Consider the following 25171-nt stretch of genomic DNA (forward strand, 5'->3'; position numbering starts at 1 on the left):
AGTGAAAAAATAATACTTCTTTGATAATACTGATTTCTTGTGTACTTTTTATAAAAATGAACCAGAACCATTCATTTATCTCTTTCTTTAGTAGCAAAATGTGTCATTTTCAACAATATAAACAACATTTTAAATCATTCTCTTAATGGTATGATCTTAATGATTACATTGACTAAAATAATACCTACAATTACATAAAAACTTGACGTCATCCATCCATCCCCGGATCGGCTGGAGCCAATCCCAGCTGACATTGGGCGAAGGCGGAGTACGCCCTGGACTGGTCTCCAGACTATCACAGGGCTGACACAAAGAGACAGACAACCATTCACGCTCACATTAACACCTACGGGACATTTAGAGTCAACAATTAACCTGCATGTCTTTGGACTGTGGGGGGAAACCTGAGCACCCGGAGTAAACCCACGCAAACACGGGGAGAACATGCAAATAATTGTATTCTCGAAAATATTTTAAAATTGATTGATAATTTTCTTTTCTTTGTGTTTGGTTGTTTTTTAATCTTCGAGAAGAAGGACATCAAATCAAACACAAATACAAAATGCCAAGGATAACACAAAGATTCATTGATTGCAAAAATACAGGAATCAGGGTTACCAGACAACAACGCACTACAAACAAAGCAACACAATTAATACCTATCGTCATCATCAATCAAACAGCCAATACATTAAATTAAATATAAAATTACATCAACATTTAAACCAGGATGGTGAACTTCTAAATGTCCCATAATGCATAAATATGGTGGACCTGTAAGCCATCTTTACTTCTTATTTTTTCCATATTGTATGTTGTATCCCTCCTGATATAATAAATGTGACATGGAAATATATTTTGGTGCATAAAGTTGAAAAAAACTAAATCACTAAATTTCCTTAAACTCCAGCTATGCAAACACAGAGGCCGGGCCATTTTCATAAAATCAGTGATACAAGCATATTCAACCCACATATCAGCTGTATGCACATATTCTTAATTGGAGGCGAGAAGGATTAATGAATGAATTACATGCTTTACTGATCCCTGCTGGGCAATTGAGTTTTTGCTCTGGCCCCCCTCCACAGGAAGGTCAGAGCTCAGGGTCAGCTACTGAAAAACACCCCGGGAGCTAATAGAGCTTCTCTCTAAAAGACAGTAAAGCAGACCGGATCCCTTCCAGCGTGTTGGGCTTAACACTGGGTTCTCTCTAAACACGAAACCATCTCCGAGCACTGACAAGATCAGGATCAGGCAGCAATAAAACCTCAAATATTGCCTAGAGGAACTTCTAATTGAAGAGAAACTGAAGCAGACTTTTGCAAAACTAATGCTGGGTACACACTACACGAGAATGAAGCTGATTTGTCAAGTATTTAATACTCTTATCAACATGGGGGTGGGGCAAATATGCTGCTTCATGTAAATGTATGTATATTTTTATTATTGGAAGTCAATTACCAACACAAAGCAATGGCTAATATTGTCCAGAAACCCTCACAGGTACTGCATTTAGCATAAAACAATATGCTCAAATCATAACATGGCAAACTGCAGCCCAACAGGCAACAACAGCTGTCAGTGTGTCAGTGTGCTGACTTGACTATGACTTGCCCCAAACGGCATGTGACTATCATAAAGTGGGCATGTCTGTAAAGGGGAGACTCGTGGGTACCCATAGAACCCATTTTCATTCACATATCTTGAGGTCAGAGGTCAAGGGACCCCTTTGAAAATGGCCATGACAGTTTTTCCTCGCCAAAATTTGGCGACTATTATTGTTATTTAACGTCCTTCCCAACAAGTTATTATGACATGGTTGGTACCAATGGATTCCTTAGGTTTTGTAGTTTCATATGATGCCATCTTCACTGAGCCCGCGCCAACCTAAAAATTGCAAGTTGCATTAATGCGTTAAAGAAATTAGTGGCGTTAAAACAAATTTGCGTTAATGTGTTATCGCGTTGGCTTTGACAGCCCTGGTTAAGAGTGTTTTTTACATCCCCGACCAGCTCGGAAGTCCCTCCTGGCGGCACCAATTTCAAATCACAAATATTAAATGTTCAATATTTAAGATCTGATATTATGAGTGGGGAACCCCGAGGACAGCCGATGACACAGTCATGTGGGAAAGAATGATAGCCAATTGAGAACCAAGCTGACTGAAGAAGGAAGGACAACAACTGCACTCATGGTGGCCGCAGCTAATGCATGAGCTAATGCATGAGCTAATGCAAATGTGAAGCATAATGTAGTAGTGAGATAGACCTCAGAAATGGAGGTCATTTGTGGCAACAACGCAAGTGTTTATTTAACGTGTCTCCATGACTTCATCCATCCATGCTTTGGGAATTTTCAGTACAAAGTAGTACAAAAACTAACATCACTAATTCTTCCTGCCTGCTATCCACCACGTTTGTTTACACTTGAGTCACATTTGATCACGAGAGATGACGCAAGATATCCGTTTTTTTAGTCGGGACTCTTGTTCATGAATGAATCTGTTAGTGTGTGGTGTGCTGTTTTGGCCAAATCATTGCTCACCACAGACCATAGGAACAAAACTGTTAAGTTGATGTCGTTATGTGTGGGCTCTCACATTTTCAATATCTGTTAAGATTTGAAAGATCTTTTAGTGTGGGCCAGCCTTAATAGTGCAGATGTAAATGTACCGTTACTTCTTTGCAAAGGTACTGACTTTAATGAAAATGAACCTTCCTACAGTAAAAGGCAATTTAAAACCGAGGTTTCCACCTCATTAAGGCAGGAAATGAACTCCAGGAATAGTGGAGCGGCTAACATCCATTTTTCAGTCAAATCGTGCAAATAGTGATACAAGCACCAAATTTGGCATGATGATTCCCGAGGGGTCACTTAGCAAATATAAACGATCGGCCACTTGAAAATCCAAGACGGCGGCCATTTTTCAAGATGGCCGCCAAATTGACCTGCCGTTAATGGTTTCTCTCATAGAAATTCATCTACTTGGTCAATTTGAGTGATCTTGGTGTCAAATTATGTGATTTCTAGCATGCTGGATCTTATTTTGATAGTTAAATAATTTTTAACTTCAATATAAATTTAGTCGCGGAGAATGTTTTTCTTAAAAAAATGCATGATTTTGATGAACTTGAATGATTGTGATGTAGAATTATATGTTTTCTGGTATGCTATCTAATCTAACAATTTTTACAGCTTCAACATCCTCCAATACGTTTTGTTTTTTTTACTTTTGGCTGTCCGGTGAGTCTTTGCTTTGTGGTGTTTGCAAGGCTCAATTGGCTTGTAGGCCTACTGTTGTAGATATCAATAGCTGCTGTTGCCATAGGTGTAGGGGCTTAGTGGTAGAGGTAGCACCTTTGTTTCAGAAGTCAGCCACATCCTCCAGGATGGACTACTCGCACTGGTTCACACTACTTGCCCAACTCTCATCTATGGCTCCATGAAGTTGCCAGTGCACGGCAATGACCACACCTCGGACACCATGTTGGCTCATGGGCTGAACTAGGTGAGGGTAAAACACAGAGAGTCTCTGTGATGGAGTATGTCTAGCTCTAAATGTCAAAGTGCATAGAGTCAACGAACCAGCCATCTTTATCCATGAGGTTCCAACCCAACTGCCAGAATTGGAAAAACAGCAAAGAACTGTAAAGGAGTGATTGTCGGGCACTACCAGGGCACACTGGTGACAATCGCTGCTGTGTAACTCAGAATGGGGTTTAACGTCAGCTAAGTAGGATTCAGCATTATACTTAGTGTCCAAAATGCTGCTTACTACCAACCCCTGATCAGTTTAAGGCAGCAAAACCTGAATCGACAGGATGTGCAAGCGCGGGAGAGCCGAGCCAAGGATAATGGGGTTTCAGTTATCCAGATAGTGTACAGATTGCGTAAAATAATGCATGAACCTAGCTGTATCCCATGCAAGCAAGTGCCCGTTCAGTGATGGAAAGCTCCTTCCCAATCTGAGTGCTGGAGATGTCAGCCTGCTTGCTTGGCTGCTCTGTACAAACGAGAACGAGCCTATCTGAATGCCCAACAGCTGCAGAAGAAAGAAGAGCTGTCCCAGAAGAAGGAAGCAAATATGGAGAAGCAGTCCACCTGGCAAAGGCTGCTCAGATGATACGTCGTGACATGTTTCAGCATAAATCAGAATTCAACAGCACGTCTCATGATGGGTACCTTGAAGATACCGTCCCACCATCACTGCTTCAGTTTGTATGTATGATTGAACATGGGGCTGATATCAAGTCACAACTCCAAAATGGCACATCAAAATCTGACCTTGCAACTGTTACAGTAGAGCTGTTTTGCCAAATACAGGGAAGGATCGCAGGTCCACAGGCAATCCAAGGACAGGAAGACACCTTTTGCTATGTATGTTGGCCTGTCTGTGTTTTCCAAGACCAGAAAGAGGCAACTGATAGATATATTGGTGTGGGAACCTCATGGATAAAGATGGCTGGTTCGTTGACTCTATGCACTTTGAAATTTGGAGCTAGAAATACTCCATCACACAGAGACTCTCTGTGTTTTACCCTCACCTAGTTCAGCCCATGAGCCAACATGGTGTCCGAGGTGTGGTCATTGCCGTGCACTGGCAACTTCATGGAGCCATAGATGAGAGTTGGGCAAGTAGTGTGAACCAGTGCGAGTAGTCCATCCTGTAGGACGTGGCTGACTTCTGAAACAAAGGTGCTACCTCTACCACTAATCCCCTACACCTATGGCAACAGCAGCTATTGGTATCTACAACAGTAGGCCTACAAGCCAATTGAGCCTTGCAAACACCACAAAGCAAAGACTCACCGGACAGCCAAAAGTAAAAAAAACAAAACGTATTGGAGGATGTTAAAGCTGTAAAAATTGTTAGATTAGATAGCATACCAGAAAACATATAATTCTACATCACAATCATTCAAGTTCATCAAAATCATGCATTTTTTTAAGAAAAACATTCTCCGCGACTAAATTTATATTGAAGTTAAAAATTATTTAACTATCAAAATAAGATCCAGCATGCTAGAAATCACATAATTTGACACCAAGATCACTCAAATTGACCAAGTAGATGAATTTCTATGAGAGAAACCATTAACGGCAGGTCAATTTGGCGGCCATCTTGAAAAATGGCCGCCGTCTTGGATTTTCAAGTGGCCGATCGTTTATATTTGCTAAGTGACCCCTCGGGAATCATCATGCCAAATTTGGTGCTTGTATCACTATTTGCACGATTTTTCCACTATCCGCTCCACTAGAAGTGTCAACTGCCTCCTCGGGGTTTTGGTTACCAGGGTTGTCCACAGGTTGCTCAGCAGCATCATGTTTCTGTGTCTCTGTCTGTGTCACCAGGCTAGGGAGCCCCATCTGCTGCCACACTGGGGGGATAAGAAGAAGGATTTATGGCACACAGCTTCTCCAAACTCCATCCCACTTGGGTCTGACTCAGAAAAGATGGTCTTGACAGTGGCAGCCTGCTGGTGAGAATGCATAATCATGAAACTCACACTGTTTTTGCTCCACACATCCTCCTCCTGATTTTGTAATACATCCATACAGATAACACACCTTACCATACGTTTCTTTATATCTCTACTACGTCATCCATTTCAAAACCACCTCTTTTGCAACATTTTTACTATAACATAATTACTTGCCTCTGTTCATCCCTTTGGCATGGCCTGTATTATTACTTTTAGTCATAGTATTAATAACATGGGGGTATTGTGTGACTCTTAAGCCACGTTTCTGACTCTGGCAGGTATCCTGTGTGGCCCAGCTTCCTCTCAGGTGTTTTGCTAGTTTAGAAAAATGTGTTCCCACGCTGTACCTTTCCTGGCAAAAACCACACCCCAGGGCACAAAAGAACTTTTTTTTTTCCAAGTTCCAGTTCTCAAAAAGCCAGTGAATTACAGCCAAGCCCTGCAGGCCAACAGGGAGAAACTTTTCAAAATAAAAAGTCCACCGTCCTTGGAGAGCATAGGCTACTCTCCGAAGGGAGGCTTCTTCTGCTCACATACTGCTTTTTGTGCCACAGTGCATCTTTTCTCCAACTAGGGAGCAGATGTGCTGCTATTTTTGCCTTAGTCTGAGGTTAATAAAACTACAGTATGTCGGCACAGTATTCCAGGAATTAGGTTCATATTGAACAATTTAGCAGGTTACAATTTATGTCCTATGTTAATGTTTAGTAGCCTGACCCGCCAGATGGTTTGTTACACAGAACAATCTGAGAAGCTGCGATTGGAAACTGTTTGGAAAAGAGCAGGCACTTTTAAAAAAAAATGCTTGGCAGGTGATTGTATGAACCGTCTGTCAATCAAACTATTGCCGAAGCCAGTCAGGAGAAGAGCGAAAACATCTTTTCCATCAACAAAAGCCTTCGGTGCCGTTCTTTGCTCTTCTTTCAGTGAAGAAATACTCCCCACTCCTGATATAACTGATGCTATTGCAGCTACGCTAGCCTCTTCAGGAGCCGCCATTGTTGTTTTGAACGGTCGCATCTCTGTGTCGTCTCACACACCTAAAGCCACGCCTGTAGCTGCCAGTAGCTTCCTACAGGTCACACAAACGCATTACTTGAAGCGTGACAAGATGGATTTTCCTGTGATATGTGATCCCGCGGATTCTCCTGTGGTCTCGTGACATCGCGAGAATCAGGCTGCCGGGTCAGAGTAAAATCTTTAGTGCCAATAAAGGAAGTCCTGTCCTGGAGGTGAAAGTGGTGAATGGGCATTTACAGTAGCGAGAGTGTGTCCTTTCGCAAACCTGCAATCAAATATTTGTTTTTATCGTAATCTTACGCTAATCAAATGTTGCAGTTGCTTTACGTCAATGTTTATTCAACATTTCAAGGTTTAGGCAATAAAACTACTTAGTTAAGTTTAGGAAAGGATTGTGGTTTGTGTTAAAATAACTTTGGATGTTGCGTAACTCAAGTACGGAAGTTACGTGACAAAAACTACTTAGTTGAACAGCGGTCTCCTTGGCGAAAGTCTGGTATTTTTTGACCCACCCATCCACCCTGACCTCCTCCCTATGCGGCGTTTGTTGCTCTTCCTATACTCCCTGGTTCACGACTATGTGTATTACATACAAATTGATTTTGTTGGATGTATACGAATTGCAGTACATTACTTTTCTGTAGGTATAGCTACGAACGGTGTATGAGAACAGCCTGGTTTATGTACCGTAACAGCTCAGTTCAGTAACCACATACACATTGGCAAGGAACATTTGGTACTGTTGATCTCTTCGTTTTGTTTCATATGTTGACTGTAACCATAATCTGGTTTTGTAAATGCAAAGTAGCTGCATATAAAGTTGAGACACGGAGATGAGACATTCCTGGAAGTGAAGTCCTCTCTCAGGGTGTTGTGGCTCATATTTGCAGCAAAGAAACTCAGTCTGTTCTGGACAGAAGTGACATGTGGTGCTGTGGGAGGAGGGTTAAGGCTTCTGAAGCTGCTATTTCTTAGTGCTACCAGTTCCCTTAAGATTTTGGGGATATTTCTTGCCTTTATTTGATGTAGACAGGGAAGCCTGGAAGAGAGAGTGACGGGTATAACATGTAATAAATGCCCAAGGCCAGACTCAGACTAACGTCCACCTGGACACAGGAGCTGAGATATCGGCTTTTCTTATAGCAGAACAAAACATTGATAGAATTGTCTTTCACATAGACTTAGTCAACACCCCATGGGGCTCAGTTTGGCCATCTCTAAAGTCACTGTATAGCCACGTGTTTTTGACTAGTTATTCGGATATCTTCTTTCAGCCTACCACAGTATACAACGTATTCTCATGTACAGGTAGTTGCAGAAGTTTGGGCAGCCACTTGTTTGGTTAAAAGTGACGAGTAAGACGTTAACCAAGCAATGAGGGGAAGTGAAAACTTTTCTTATGTCCTTGATAAAACTTTGAGGTAAAATTGAGTTTTCTAACAGCTCTCAGTAGCTCCAAAGTGCATCCACAACACTTAACAGGCTAAAAATGCTCCGTCTATCTATATAAGCTGTGAAAAATAAATGTTTTTTTTCTTTTTCAGGAGACTGAAATGCCTCTAAAATGCTTTCACAACTGCTGGTAATTGCACTAAAATTGTTGTAATGGTGGAATACCAATACACATACAAATCAGAGACTATTGAAAGCTTAGACGAAATGGATAGAAGTGTCCTGAAATAGGTTTTTTACTCCAAGAGCATCGTCATCACTGTCGTCCACAAGGTTCGTCCTTGTAGGATTAGACCAAAATCACTCAGAGATTCAGGTTTTATGTTTTTTTAGTCAGCATACTGTGACATTGAGAAAAAGAAACCCACAAAGGAACACTGTTTAAGTGTCTATGAATGCAGTTGAGCGCGATGTTTGGCTGTGTTTTTAATGGGTGTTGAAGTGGGATTGGAAGAATCTCTAATGGCGCTCTTTGGACTGGCATTTAAAGGTGAATAGTCCGCCTGTTATGGTGGAGAAAGTAGCACCATGAAAAGTACACTGCGTTTTTTTTCCAAGGATAATGAATGGAAATAGTGTTTGTCATTGAGAAAAAATGGCAACACTGATATGTAATTGATGATAAGGTTGCACACTGCTGCTAATATGTTACCTTTCAGCTATAGGAGGCCACTGTAGTGTGTCATTGTGTGATATTTATGTGTTTGAATCATAGACTGTATATAACAAGTGGACGTAGTCACCGTGATGTCACCCATTGGTTTGTGGACTGCCGTTTTGAAGCCTCAAGTTTGGCATTTTGCCCGTCGCCATCTTGTTTTTTTGCAACCAGAAGTGACACGAGAGGGTGGAGCGAAGTATAACCGAACGCTGAAATTTTAGGCGACTTTCTTTCCTGAACTGAAAACAATCTGTGAAAGGGTTTAAGACAAAAACACAGACAACTCCCAGACCGAACAACGCCGTGGTAGCGACCTGTTATCACAAGGTAGCCCCGCCCTAAAGCATCCTCTGCTTTATGGTCTATTGGGTTAAATTGATTGTTGATTGAATGATCTCAAGAGGTGGTCAGAACTCTCAATATAATGGACATGGTCATGCACCAGATTACAAAATATATAAATATAGTATTTATCTCGTCTGGTCCTCCAGACCCAGTCGAAATCACTTTAATATGATTATAACACCTTACTTTCATTCTGGTGCCTGCCACTTAATAAAGTTCCTGAAGCACTTACATAGAAAACTAATTTCAACTAATAACCTTCTTAATCATTAAATTGACTACTCTGCATTGGTCTTTTGATAGTCCACAGCCTTTACCACAGCTTATTCTTTTACTCCCATTAATTTTTGTCAATTATCAATTTTGCGTTAATTGGCCTTTATGTGTCGCAACAAGTTGGTAACCCCATGGGAACCTGACGTCCAGCTAGTTGGTTCCATGTAAAAATGTGATTAAATTTACCCCCCGACGGTCAGGTTTCTTCTGTCCTCTGTGCCGTTAAATTCACAGCATGATGGAGATACACTGAACAACAACTGCCATCCCATATCAAACATAGTTCCTTGCCATTAACTCATCACATCCTCTCCACGGACGCCCACCCCCCTCCTCCTTCCTGAGTCGCCATGCTTGTAATAAAGATTGTGTCACTCTGTGGCTTGATACGCTTGTCTGAGTCTATCAAGGTCCAGGTTCCTTGGGGAGAAATGAAAAAGGATTGCAGAAGCAGATCTATACAAGCCGGGTAAAATGAGATTGAGAGCTCTTTTCCTTTTTGTGTCGAGATGTTTTGAACTGATGTTCCCCCTTTCTAACAGCATAATGACATAAGCGCTACAAATTCATAAGCATTTGTAGATAAGTGGAGGGAGTCATTGAGGAGATTTTAGGCCTGATTATTATAAATTAGGATTCTTGAGAAGCGCGTGGGCATATTTTTAGAAGGTTCGTTTGAAATCCAATAAATGTATTCAAATTAAAAGCTGTTGAAATTAAAAATAAAGGGGAGGAATTCTTATAACACTTATAAAACCTTGCACTTCTGATAGATCTGCATACAAGTAGATAGTTTTTATGTGCTTGACCTCCTCTTCTCACCACACGCCCACAAAATCCACTCTGAGACAAAGTTTGCCTCGAGGTTACTTGCCTCATTGGCTACAGGCTAATAGCAATGACCTCCGCCACAATGAAAGCACTTAAGTGTCTTGTACTTTCCTAACTCAAATGCTTCAGTCTTCAACCTTGACACTAGCTTGCTTTGAATGAGCATAATACAGTCAGCATACGCCTAAACTTTGTTGAACTTTATCTACTTTCTCTCCACATTTTCCATTCTCCGAAATGGAGAGAATGACAGCGATAACAGAGATTTTAAACTGCACCAGGTTGTTCACAATGACAAAAAAATCTGTCAAAAAAAGGCTTGTATTTGTCTTGCAAAGGATGACAGATCAGTAAAAAATACCCTGTGGCTGTGTTGCATTATGGTCTACTGAGGCAGCTGTCGGTATAAATGGGTGCTTCTGAGATGGATTTCTCCCCTCATGAATATTGGTGCAAAGAAAGATGCCCCTGCTCTTTATTCTGATGAGCTGGTGTCAAGGCCTGCCATTTATCTGTGATGTTTCAGATAGCTGAGGGCCTTTTTTCTGCCTTAAACTTCATTTACAAGCCTGAAAGGTCTTGATGTGATGTCAATGTTGTCCACAGCTAACAGAAAGTCAGAGAAACGCACCACCAATCAACTCAGCTATATGCTCAACTGGTCCTCTAAAAACAACAGGGGTGTGGACTTGAGTCACATAACTTCGTGTCAAGTCATGAATTTGATGAGTTCATACTCGCAACTTGAGTTTGACTCTAACATGAATAACTCAGGACCATTTGATATAAATCTTTGACATAAGTGTCTGAAATTATGGTAATTGTGTCACAGGAATAACATAATGTACTGTACCAGGAACACAACATTATTTTGCTTTTAAATGTTGAAATGTTTTTAATTTGAATTGAAAGTTAAAAAGCATCCATTATCCATATAGACTTAGTAAATTAGGGAGGCAGAAATGGAATATAATATTAATAAGTATGTTTTCTTTCGTGTATAATCACCTTATAATAAGAACTGTTGTCTTTTTGTTACTTAAAATGAGTCCGCCATGTTGCACCGCCATGTTTCTACAGTAGTTCTCCAGTATGGACAAATCAAACTTTTCTTGCTTGGGCCGGAGTCGATAATGTTGCTCCCTCCCGTCGCTGCCCTTCTCTCTCTCTCTTGCTTCACCACTCACTTCCCATGTACATGCTCCAAATGACTCCCGTGTGCCAACCGAGTTGATTGTTCGTTAGGTCCAAACAACATAACAATGGCAAGTAAACTTAACTTGTTCTTTCCAAGTGTTAGCACTAAGTTAAAGGTGCTGAATTAGAAATTCCGAACATTTATAGCAGCAAAGAACTATTTTCTATGAAAAGATATAGATGAGTAATGTCTACCTGAGCAGAGAATGAAGTCACTCTACCTCTGTGTGTGTTGTAATCTGAGCTTCTCTGTGCTTTGTTGACATAGCCGGGCCGTCCGTGTGTGCTTTTAGTGCATATGAGTCCCAGTGTGTGCCCCACTGGCTAGCTAATGGCCACCACTCTGCACCGCTCTCATACGCCGCATACAGCTGATAACGCCGTCCCGACCCACTGTGTCCTCCATTTCCTCCCAGGTTAACACTGTTAGCTGTCAGCACTGTTGCCATTGTTTGCTCTGTTAGCACAGTCAGCTACTAGCGGCTGGCCCAGCCAGCGCCTTGTTGAGAGCTGTGTGAAGGCATCCCTCAATCATAGATATGCTCTTAGTTTCAAATATATCATCTTTAACTGAGTAGTTTTGTTTATAAAATTTAAGAAACTTATTGCCTTAGAAAAATGAAGTTAGCACAACAAATAATTGGTCAGCAGGATTCCTTTTGATTTTATTAAACGAAATGCAATTCACAATACAATTTAGGCTTGTGTTTGTATTGAAACAAACAAAATTATTCAATGAAAACAAACCTACTTTGACACCTTTAAAATAAATCCAACCATAAATAGATCCATGGCATTATCATTGCCACCAATATTCAATCACACTAAACTTCCCAAGCTAATCCATTTTTTAGGCATTCACAGAAATGTTACCAAAGATTAAACCGTACTGTGAAAGAACTAAAGAATGAATGGTTTGACATGATCATAAAAATCATCTTTCTAATACAAAGCGGTCCATTAGACGGACAAGGGGGATGTGACAGTTACCAGTTGGACAAGAGAATATCATACAGGAGGTGATGTTACACTGTCTAATGCAATGGATGTTCACCTGGACACCGACGTGCAGAAACACCCTCAGGCAGCTGTCGGGAGTGAGAGAATTGTCATAGCAACTACTGAAAATAGCCAAGAAAACAGTTTTTATTTCTAACCTTTTAGTCCATGAACAGAATAACAATTTAGCAATTCATTTATTTATTTATTTTATTCTCTTTTAAACTGCATATTTATTCAAATAATTCTTAATTCCTTGTTGTTATCTAAGAGAAAATGAGGTATTTCTTAATAATACCTATTTCTCTGTTTGCACAAGAGGCCCTGTGACCTTGTCCTTCCTCTGAGACACCGTCAACATGTCTTCTCATGTACTGCATGAGGCGGCTGTTGCATGTGGGATCCTACTTGTTTGATGTGTAGAAGTTTTTTCTCTTATTGCATCACGGGGTCAGCTACACCATGAGACACCTGAGCTATTTCAGATTCGGTGTTATTGTATACACGGTGGAAACTAAAGGGAGCTTCTCCCAGTGCTGCTGGAATTCATCACAAAGATCCTTTGAGCCTGCTAAATATGGTGTTTCTTTGACACTATAACAGCAACAATAACGACGCACATCAGGGATTTTGCAGCATCATACTATAGAAGGTATTGTACCTACATGGACTGTCAACATTGTGACAGTAAAAATATTCTTTTCCCTCACAGTAGTTTTTTCACGAGAGGCTTGCTGTTGCTTCGTTAGTACACAAAGCAGCGGGGGAGATAGACAGTCATCCATTCGTAACTGCTTATCCATAACCGGGGGGGGGGCCGGGGGGGGGGGCTCATCCCAGCTGACATTGGGCGAAGGCGGGGTACACCCTGGACATGTGACACGGGCAATTTACAGTCAACAATTAACCTAACCTGCATGTCTTTGGACTGTAGGGGGAAACCGGAGCACCCGGAGTAAACCCACGCTAACACAAGGAGAACATACAAACTCCACACAGAAGGGAACCTGCGACCCTCTTGCTGTGAGGCGACACCAATAGGTAGACAGCCCTTTTAAAAAAGACTTAAGACAGCTGGGGAAGGGCGTTTTGGAGAGGAATTGCAAATCCATCTCTTCACTCTTTTCATTATCTAACATCATGACGAGGTGAGAGCACCCATGGGAAGTGGCAGCAGATATAGCTGCGGGTATCAATAATTCATGCGTTCATATAGTGGACAAATACGTGCTCACGATTGTCAGGCAGTTAGATAAAATGTAACTGAAATGGAGGGGGAAAAGAGCCAGAAGCAATCTGCAATGGCCCGGTGATGGTTATTCATTTGTGGTTAATTGTGCTAATTCTGGAAGAGGCTAAGATATGCCTCTGCAGACCGATGAAATTAATGTGTGGAGGAAGAGGGCCTCTGTTGTTTAAGAAATTAATTACAAACGTTTAATGAAAAGGAAATATTCCCATTTGCATTTTCATGGCTTGAATATCCAATGACTCTCACGTTGATGTAGATTGACAGGTCTTTTTTTTCCTTACGCGCTAATGGGAATTGCCTTTTAACTGACATATTTAATCGTACCATTGATTTTGGACGCCACTTTTGAATAGCACTTATCCATATTTCCCATCATTTCGCCTCCCATATTCTCACCCCGAACATCGCTGCCGTTCTTGTGCCATTGTTCAGCAATGCTATTCCTGCAGCGACTGGACTTCTGTTTGAACCCAGAGGGCATTTCCAAGCATCCAGGACGTTCCAATGATGCCACAAATTTATGAAGATGTTGTTTTGAGAGCTGTTTTGACCCCAACGTGATGGCAAAAACGCCCCGAGGATACCTCGTAATGGATTGCACGATTCGTCCACGGAACAACGCAACATCAGTCAATACCCGAGAGGGGAACAAGATGGGGGTGTGAGGACTCTCATTTTGATTAGGAGTGCCTCATTCCCTCTCTTGTTTTGTTCAAGGCCTGAGGTCTGAGTTTTAAAAGCGCGGGACCTTCAATGATCTTCAACAGTTTGTTTTTAACAAGCAATGACAAACAACATCATCTCCTTTCCCCTTCCTCTGCTCTCCGGGCTTTTATCTTTGCTCAGCCTTTGAACCAGGCCTTGAGGCAGCCGCATTGAAATAGACATCGCCCCGAGGACGCCTAACTCCAGATAGAATACCCTCTAATTCTGGTATCTCCCTCTTACAAAACAGCTGAGTGGCCATAGGGAGGGGAAATACTGATATTACATCTCTCCCTATTAATCACTTTCCAGTTTTGAAATCTAGACTTTGTGGCAAGGTTTCCATTTTTAGTTTCAGACGAAAAAATGTGCCAATCAGTGGGGGAAAATACATTTGCTCGAGAACTGTACTTAAGTACAATTATGAGGACTATTTTCATTTTATACTACTTTATACTTCTCCACTACATTTCAAAGGGCAATATTGTACTTCTCAAGCTTCTAGGAGGCCCATATCTTTGCAGCATTTTCAGATTTAGATTTCACATAAAGAAACATATGATAAGCTTCTGAAATACCAACAGACCCGCCTGTCCACAAGAAGATAGTGCGTCTGTGTCATCTTTTGCCTCGCCGAGGGATATTACACGCGTATATGAAGGTGCAAGCAGGGGGAAACAACCACGTCATGGTTGGGCTAAAATAAGAAAATAAACCAATTAAAATAAGTACGTAAACTAAGTTCTAGGGATGGGCCATGATTTTCGATTTTTCGAATAGTGGTTAAATAATAAAAAATCGAATAGTTTATGCGACTAATCGTCCCATCTTAATCGCAATTGCAATATCGGTCAAAATAATTGCAATAATATATTTTTTCTAAATCGTGCAGCCCTAATTAATACGTCTTTTTGTGTCGCTGAACTTAGTTTTTTCTCTAACCTCTGGACAGTCTACCTAACTGTATATAGTAGTTAAAACCAGCTACTGCAGTAAAATCCTTCTTCTGGGGGGAGCTCAACCTGTTTTTCATCATTATTTTAAAGGACAAAATCAGTTAAGATGTTCTTCTTGGTCTCACCTCTGTGAGATCAAACCTCTGTGCTTTTTTGTCTTTTTAAGTGATTTATCCAGTGAACCAGCAGCGATCAGCAGAAGATGAGAGTGCTGCTGGTCTTTATCAAGAGTCATGTGGTGGGGCAGAAAGAGGGACTCCAAAACTGAAGTATTTACATTGAAATGATGAATGAAGCAATGTTAATTGGTTCTATCTCCATTGCGCTGTTTCAAAGAAGAGAGTAACTTTTAAATGAACATGAATCACTCTAAAAGTTCACCACATTCACCTCCTGAGCTTAAGTAGTTTGTCCGTTAAAGACAAATCACCAAAGAGTTTATGTACTCTGATGGAGGCAGAGCCAAACAAACCTCAATGCCCTGACTAACATAAATCAAACGCTCTGCACAAAGGGGCACGGAGACAGTTAGTTCATTAGCTGGAAGTTGCCAATGACACGGTACTTGCCAGCATCCTCACCTGTGTTGGTTTATTCCTCTCTGATTCATCAAGGCTAAATATTTAAAGGAGCACTTCCACATATTGGAAACTAGGTTTATTTCCTTTCTTTCGAGGAGTTAAATGAGAAAATGTATGTTAAAATGTAGAGCTGCAACGATTAATCGATTATTTGTCAACTATGAAATTAATCTCCAAATATTTTGAGAATTTTTTTAAGAAAAAAAAGTCTAAATTCTCTGATTCCAGCTTCTTAAATGTGAATATTTTCTGCTTTCTTTACTCCTCTATGATATTCTGAATATCTTTGAGTTGTGGACAAAACAAGACATTTGAGGACATCATCTTGGGCTTTAGGAAACACTGATCCACATTATTCACCATTTTCTGACACTTTACTAATCGATTAATTGAGAAATTAATCGACAGAGTAATCGACGATGAAAATAATTGTTAGTTGCAGCCCCTAAAATAAAAATGACAATCCCAGCCAAGAAATAGTGCAACACATAAATTTACGCTTTTATACTTAAGTATTTGTATGTATTAAACAAATTAATTACATCAATGGTTCCTGACCTTTTTCCTTAATGGACCCCTTTTCCTATCATCGAGTAAACTGACGACCCATGCATAAGTGACATATTTTATAGATATTTCATATTATATTCAATTAATAGTACAGAACAACTGATAAACTTTTACAACACAATAACTGCAGGAAGTTTATTTTTAAAACAAGCGATTTGGATGAAATTTTAGCAGATTATTTCCAGTGAATATTTTACTTTTCTTGTTGTTTTTATGAACTTTTAATACATTCTCTGTATTATTTTAAAACATTTTACATACTCAATAGGCTTGTTTTTTGACAAATTCCGTGTTTTCTTCTCGTTGACACCTGGCCATTGTTCTATCAGCTCTTTGGTTGTTTTAACTATGTACTTTTCTAACGCAGGACGAGGCTGTTTAGCAGCATATAGTAATTTAGCTTGTGTTCAGGGCTTCACCCTGCCCCTTATCCTGTGAGTTTTTATCTTAAATAATAATCCAAACTTAACATAACAATTTCATTTAGTTTTCCACACAGAAATGAATGAAATGCTGAGATATAGGCAAACTGTATGTATATTTCAAAAAGTTGTCTCACACACTTTAAAATCAAGAAAGCCTCGAGACCCCTAGTGGGGGTCGGGACCCCCAGGTTGGGAACCGGTGAGTCGATTAGTGAGCTTTAGAGGTGCTGGTAGGCAGATTTTGTCTCCTCTGGACAAAGCCAGGCTAGCTGTTTCCCCCTGTTTCCAGTCTTTATGCTAAGCTATGCTAACCAGCTGCTGGCTGTAGCTTCATATTCAGCATATAGACATGAGGGTGGTACCTGACCCTTGAGATGAAGTTGACAGCGATGAAAACTAAGCTAATAAGTGGAGCTTCAGTAGAGCATATTCTGTCACAGATGTGAAAGTAGATACAGCTAAAATACCAGTATTCATATACAAATTTCATATTCTTTATATTAAATGTTGAGATGAATATCCTTCCTCGTACTGATGTCGACTAGGTTCTATCACTCCTCTACTAATAAACCCACGATCATTTGGATCATCCTCTCTATGAATAAGACTTCAAACGAGAGCAGCTCTCTCTTGAATTTCGGAAACGGAGCATCATTGAGTTCTCCGGTGGCACCTGGCCCACTTCTTACAACAATGCATGTCAGCATCCAGTGCACATTCATCTGTCTCGTTCATGCTGTGATTTAGTTTGTTTAGTAGTCTGCCAGTGCTGGAAACTTTTGATACTTTTTTTCATAATGCAGGACTTTTTCTTGTAGTTGAGCCCATTGTTGTTTTACTTCTTTTACTCAAGTAAAGGATCCAAATACTTATCCCACCACTGTTTGTCTCTCTTTAGCCTCTCTGTTGCACGTTCTGTAATCCGAAATATATCTTGTACAGAACTCCATTAGGATTTTGAGTGAAATTCACCCTTCAATGCCCTAGACATTAATTAATATCCCAAAATATGCAGGCAGGCAGGCAGGCATCCAAATAAAAAGCTACCTGTGAATGTGTTTCAAGCAGAGATACAAAATGTGTTTCATAATTTTATTTTAATTTATCTCACTCAGTTTATTTGACATGGACAGTGCTCATTGATCAAGAAAAAAAAAACAACACGACAAAAAAATGAGCTGGAGTGGCCACATTTTCTGTTGTTCCTGCAGCCTAAATAGTAGAATTAAATGATATCTTATATAATTCATATACACAACACAATGCACAAAATATTATTCGCACACATCCACCAGTAATAATGCAATAAATGCCACATTTATTTTGCTACAATTCATATACATACATTAAGAAAAAGAAAATCCCCCTATGGATACTCTCACATTATTATATACCATTTATTTGTGTTAAATTAAAATCAGCACCCAAGAGAGTATCTATCACACACGACTGACAACCGACCCGTAAAGATGTGCAATTGTTGCATTGCATCCTGGTCTATTGAGGCTACCGTCAGTGAGGAAATTGCTATCTGTGCCTCCACCGTGATGGATTTCTCCCCGTGTGAGCATTGAACGTCTTCCTGGTTGTGGGAAGAAGAAGCCCCTCTCTCTTTGATTCTGAGGGGGCCGGCGCCAAAACCTGACACTCATTTCCTCAGATGTTTTCAGAAACAGTTTCACATCAAACGCGGCTGCACCGAAAATATCTTGATGCATTGTCTGTTTGGCAAGTTCTCTGCACTACCAACCACAAAATAGACGCAGAGATGCAATCACCAATTCACAGTGTTTTAGGAATGGCCGTTAAAACATATTTTAATGGTTTATCTGTTTTTCCACAGAAGTAGATAGTGATATCCACAAAGGCAAAGCATCTTTATTTAGACAGAAGATCTTTTAAGTTAGATATCAAGTCTATTCATACTAAAATTGTGATAAGAAATGTCTAAAAAAGAAGAAGCTCTGAAGCCAGTGAATCAACCCTGTCTCCTACAAAATGACATTCCCATACAACTGAACTGCATTCTCAATTACGTTTAGAGGGAAACGTATTTGCTCTCGGATTACGGTTACAGTTTCAAACACGTGGTTCACGTTGTAAATTGAAACAAAACAAAACAAAAAATGCAAGACTACTTAATTAGGTTTAGGCAAAAAAACTACTTAGTTATGTTTAGTAACATCATGGTTTAGCTTAAAATTACTGTGACATTGAAACTAAACAAAAAACACAACAAAACTACTTAGTTAGGTTTAGTAAAAATCATCATGGTGTGGCTTAAAATTACTATGTAATTAAACGATGATTTTCAGTTTCACACGGGACACTAACAGCTGTCTCCTGGAGGAAAGTACAGTGTTTGTTTGAACCATCCCGCCCGCCCTTAGTGGACTTTCTCGCTTGTTATACTCGGTATTAGACCAATAACGTTATTATTCCACGTAACTTTCATCACTGTTTGCACGATAAACTACTTCACCTGCTCTGCGCATTGCTTGTTCTACTACGTCACTCGCTGCGGCCGTCCACGGACTATTTGTACAAAGACAAACAGAGACGAGGCTGAGTGAATACTTTGAATATCATGAGGAGGTTTCCAATGCTGGACTACAATCTTCTTAGCTGCAGTCGGGCCTGCCAGCCAGACTTTGTGTGTTTTGTCCGTAAGGGAAAGGCGGGAATCATTATAACATGTAAAGCAGGGCCCATTGGTAATTGTACCCCCGTTAGTTCTGCAAAGGTACCAATAACCTTCCCCCAAAAACCAAAAACACTTGGACATTCCCATACAACATGTACCAACGGTTCCGTGAGAGCAAGATTAGCAACATGGGTCTGGTACCAGTCCCATTTGATGTTTAATTCTCGGTGTTAGTTTTGCTATATGAATAAATTTTGAATGTATATACTGATGATTTGGGTTTTTTGAAGCACCAGTAACATTAACTCAAATTGCATCCCAGTTTAAAGGTCTTTGTCTGATATTCTTGTCCGAAATTGTTGAACGTTTAAAAATAAATACGACCTCACGTTGTGTCAATCACGTTTACACACCGACCACAAAACTTTCGTCCGACATATTTTTTCGCATCTGTCAAAAGGCAAAAGAGGGGTTGTTTGACCACTCTGAGCCACCGTCCGTGCAAATATCATCATCCAAAATGGCATCTGATAAACTGATTCACGTCTCCCAGCACAAAGCACTCTAAGATAAAGAAATAAAAGAATACAGACATGCGGAATTTAAAGATAGATTGTGGAAGAACAGCTTGGAATCGGGGATGGCCTCAAAACAAAGGATGTAGGAAAAGTTAGACAGTAGTGATTGAGCTCTAGGCTGCTGAACGATAGCTTCTTGCTAATGTCATTCAGTCATTAGCCCCATTTGGGACCAGCGCTATCCATCGCACCCACGTAATTAATTCAGTTTGTCTCATATTGCGAATTTTTGCAATGAATAGAATGATCATCAGACTCATCGTGCAAGGTTTCTGTGCCTAACGTTTTTTATCGGGTGACGGATTTAAAAAACGCAGACAAAAATATGGACTTGGTGAGCAAAGACTTTAAGTCTTGTCTCAATTCAGCTCTGTCCCTATCCCAACCCTTCGTTCCTGATGTAGGCATATACTGTATTTCTGTGAGTTTAATTTATCATGAATATATGACACCACATGTCTTGGAGCCCTCTGCATCCACCTTAAAATAGGTCTTTTAAATCTGACCCCCAGGGAACCCCGTAGGCTTTACAAGCCGACCTTACTCTGAAGTAGAAGAGTGTTTATCAATATTATATTGAGAGACAAGTTCTTGAAAGTTCAGTATAGTGTTTTACCCATTAATATCACACAAGAAGATGTTAAAAATGTAAAGAAACTCTTTTTTTACCTTTTAAAACATGCAGTACACTCACTTGTAGGGAAGTAAGAAGCAGACTGTGTTAGTGTGTTTATGCTGATAGATGAGACAGGCTGCATTTTATGTAAAGCAGTTCAGCATTTCTTTTGTCTTAGAAGTACATCACGGACACTATTGTGGATCAGCGGGGCTTACAGAACTTGGAGAGGGTCACATCCATATGTCTGCATTTCCAAGCCGAAAACCTTATAATAAACCATTCTCCCCCTTAGGTCTAATAAAGACGTATGTGCTAGTCTCTCATGTCTTCTAGCAGCTGATGAAAGAGCGGAATGGATTTTTGTTTTCTTTCTTTATATATGGATTCAGCGAGAATACATTAGCTGCTGCAGAGTCGGCTGACTTTTCTAACTTACTTTCCTCTCTCTGTGATATTTACACATCGAACACACACTCAGAAATTAATGAGAAAACAACGTAATGGAGTGGCTGAGGGCTTCATAAGCAGGCCTAACGATGTTCGCCTACACCAGGCTATTTGGAGATTGGAATCTAATTCACACAGTACCTTAATCTAATTCAAACACCACCACAAAGATTCTCATGATTATGACTGGCATTTAATTATAGATGGTGTACCCTGTGATTGACTTAGAGAGAAAAACACTGCGAGAATAAAAAAGTTGCGTGGCATGTAAATCACGCTCTATCCGAGCTTTTCCCTCTGTCAGAAAAAGATTGTCTAAATAGGCCTGGCTAAATGGCGATAAAAGGCCTAATGTCTAATTTGTCTTTAGTAAAGGAAAATAGATCCAGGCTGATTATAGGGGCTGTCACATTAGCAGCAGGCCCCAGTAGATGTTTTGTTGTTCACAGCTCCGGCTCAGACAGAGGAAATGGGATAAAAGGTGAGAATGGCGTACAGGCTTTCTAGCTGGTTGTCAGTCGTGAACGATGTCGACTTTTCCCGAGCAGGAGCTCGCTGCAACAACAACAGGCGGTATCATCCACTTCACTCTGCACTATGTTTTCTTATCTGCTTTAGATTCTGCATCATCTGAAACCTTTCAGCGATGCTGCGGCTCTTCTAGAAAAATGTACTGGGCAAATAACACGCAGGTGATGAATTACAGTATTATCCTGCTTTTACATACATTTTTACACTGCGACCTCATTTCTTGCTTTATTTTGTTTGTTTCTCCGAGGTTTTTAAATCTTTCTCTGAGGTTACTATTGGCCATGATTATGTCACAGGTGTGATTCAGCTTGATTTACTTTATCTATCAGTTCACATTAAATGTGCAGTAAGCGATTCTAATCCAATACGCTTTTTGTCAAATTCAGCGAATATCTCCTATAGGGGTTCAAGAAAATATTGATACACTTCAGTATCATAATATTCTGATGCTGTATCGTAAAAAACACAGTATTGATTTTTAAATAATAGTTTATATTAGGGGTGTAACAGTACGTTTTTACAACGATAAGTATCACTTTCCATGGTTCCGATACGATTCAATGGGGATATTTGGCTCATCTAGAGCGATACGATACGATTCAATGATTTGAAATCAATACAGTAACTTTTTGTTTTGTCGTGCTTAAATACAAGGTGCAAATTCTCAGTATCGATACAATCGATTATTTACCTTGCAAATCGATTTTAGATCGATATACGTCTCCCGTGAAGGACAACTTGCCGGTTATCTATCGATGTAGTTGGATCGTAGGAATATAAATGGATACATCAATGCAGTAGATGAATCGTTACACCTGTAGTTTAAATGCAAAAAGTCATGGCAGACAGTGATTGCACAAAAAGTAGTTCTATAATGTTGGATGTTACAGGGACTGTGATAAATGTAAACTTTTTTTTACCTCATATTTTATACATATGGCAGTGTGTTCTGTTTACCATGACAGTTTTCCTAAAATTAGATTAAACCTGCAATATATTGTCTTGCTTATAGTATCGCGATACATTGCATCGTAACCCCTGTATCATGATACGTATCATATCGCCACATTCTTGCCAACACACAGCCCTAATCTCCTCATAGTTCTGTGTGTGTGCTGAAATAATTTGTCCCTAAAATCCAGGAATAATTGTGATAAATACTGATGATCTCAAAATTGATCAAAATAATCCTAATTATCATTTTGGCCATAATCGTGCAGCCCTATCAAAATGTCAAAAAGAGCAAAAACAATTTTTAATGGTGCATACGGATACAGACATATTTCAGCCATAAGCCATCATAAGCGAAAAGACCATTACAGCACTTGTCATGGTCTGATTTTATAGATGTCCTTGCAGACATGGATTTTTTTCCCTTCTTTTCTCTCCTTCTCAAATGCACTAAATGACAACAAAAAAAGCTTTACTGTAAATGTGGCCATTTGGTGACGGCTGAAGCCCTTGTAGAGGCGCCATCACACCGACCGCGACAAAGTCAAGGACTGTTTGTTCACCGCTGAACAAATACATTTTTGTGTCGTAGCCCTTTTTGAAAATGACAAAGCCATTAAAAACGTCTGCCCCTTACCACTGTGGATACTTTGCGAGGTAATTGCAGGCAAACATTTTGAGAACAAGCTTGTAGACGACGCATGACCTAGAACGGCGCTGACCTGCACAATTCTTTTTATGTCAGCAGTGGCCACAATGAAGAGAGATGAATGGAGGGACCTTCATCTAAAATAGTCTCTGGCCTTCTCCTCTGAGTGTGTTGTCTTACATGATTTCTCTCCCTTTCTATCTCGTCTCATATTCTCTCTCTCATAAAAGCCAACTCATTTTTATACCCCCTTTTGTCTGTGCCTTATACTCAATTTTCACATAATAACAGTGGGTATTTTTTCCCCCTGACTTTGCTGCTTTAAGGTCAGTGTTGCGTAAAATGCGAGTAATTGATGAGAACATCCCCTCTGACTCTTCAACAGGTTCTCTTGGATCAAAGTATGCTGCACTATATTATTGAAAGGGGAATATTTGGACAATTTTATTAAGCGTGAAAGAGGTGAAAAAATTAGTCGGCTGTGACTCATCAAAGTTTCTGCTCAAACATCATTTAAAGGACAGGAATGGGATGATTTTGCTTTTGGCTCATTACCAGCTTCAGTAAGCCAGACCTCTCTGTGTCTCTCTCTCTCTTCCACTTCACAGTAAAACTGATTCCTCTACTCGCTTGAGAGGCGTAATCCACCATTGCAAATATGAAGAGGATATGAATATACTATTGTATAATGCTAATATTAACATTTTGAATTGGTACAGATTTGTGTGTGCTGGCAGTGAGAGCGGATGAAGTGGTAACACGATGCAGTGTTGCATAACTTTTCTTTTTAAGTGAAATAGAACATACTATTTTTGTGTCCCTGTGTTAATAGTTCAGTTGTAGTATGTTACATGCCAAATATATGTCCAAATATCCAGCCATCCATCCATTTTCTGTAAGCGCCTCCCAGCTGGCATTGTCGAAGGCGGGGTACACCCTGGACAGGTCACCAGACTATCACAGGGCTGACACATAGAGACAGACAACCATTCACGCTCACACCTACGGGAAATTTAGAGTCAACAATTAACCTAACCTGCATGTCTTTGGACTGTGGGGGGAAACCGGAACACCCGGAGTAAACCCACGCTAACACAGGGAGAACATACAAACTCCACACAGAAGGGAGCAGTGCTAACCACTGCACCACCATGCAGCCTTTATGTCCAAATATATATATATATATATATATATATTTTTTTTTTAGTAGTTCTGCCCCCTCTTAGTCGATTCGGCGACTAATCGGTCGTTTTGGTCTTAGTCAACTAAGATTTCGTTATTTGATTTTTATGCTCTTTTTTTTTATACTGAATGACTTATTTCAAGGAACCCTCTGAGCACATCTCTGGGAAACACAAGTTTTAAAGTGGTACTTTTGTGTGATTTTTTGTGGAGGAACTCAGTTTTTACAGATCAGACGATTAAATCAAACAAATCGATTAGTTGACAAAATTTCTTAAGTCGAGGACAGCCGTAATTTTTAGATTTTTTTTTCATACAAAATCCCTCTTTTGTCTTCATGTGACACAATTTAAATTTTTAACAATTTTAATGATGGTGTTGTAAACATAAACATATCCAATCGAATAGTAGCAGTTGTGTGTTTGGTTGTCATGTTACGGAAGCGAAAATCTAACTGCAGTTTCATTGACTTTAAAAATTGGAGAGTGTTTACGGCCCACTTGAACATGGAGTTGGTTTGAAAAGTCTGTGAAAAACAATTAGAATGCTCCACACAAAAATCTGAACTTCTACAGTGATTTTTCAATTATTTTCAGAGCCATGAGGAGGTGCAGAAGTCTAGTTATCTCTCAGAACACTTGAATTACAAGGTTATTATGGATTTTTTGCCCAATGATGCCAAAAATATACTGCCTACTGCCACTTTAACAAGCTGGAACCTCAGACTTTTTTTCTTAATAGCAGCTCTAAACTTCATGTAATGTCTGAATATCAAACTTAAATCTATCTACACCTCCATGATTTGAGCCTCTTTGTT

Source organism: Sebastes fasciatus, chromosome 24, assembly GCF_043250625.1.
Source record: "Sebastes fasciatus isolate fSebFas1 chromosome 24, fSebFas1.pri, whole genome shotgun sequence".
Lineage (NCBI taxonomy): Eukaryota > Metazoa > Chordata > Actinopteri > Perciformes > Sebastidae > Sebastes > Sebastes fasciatus.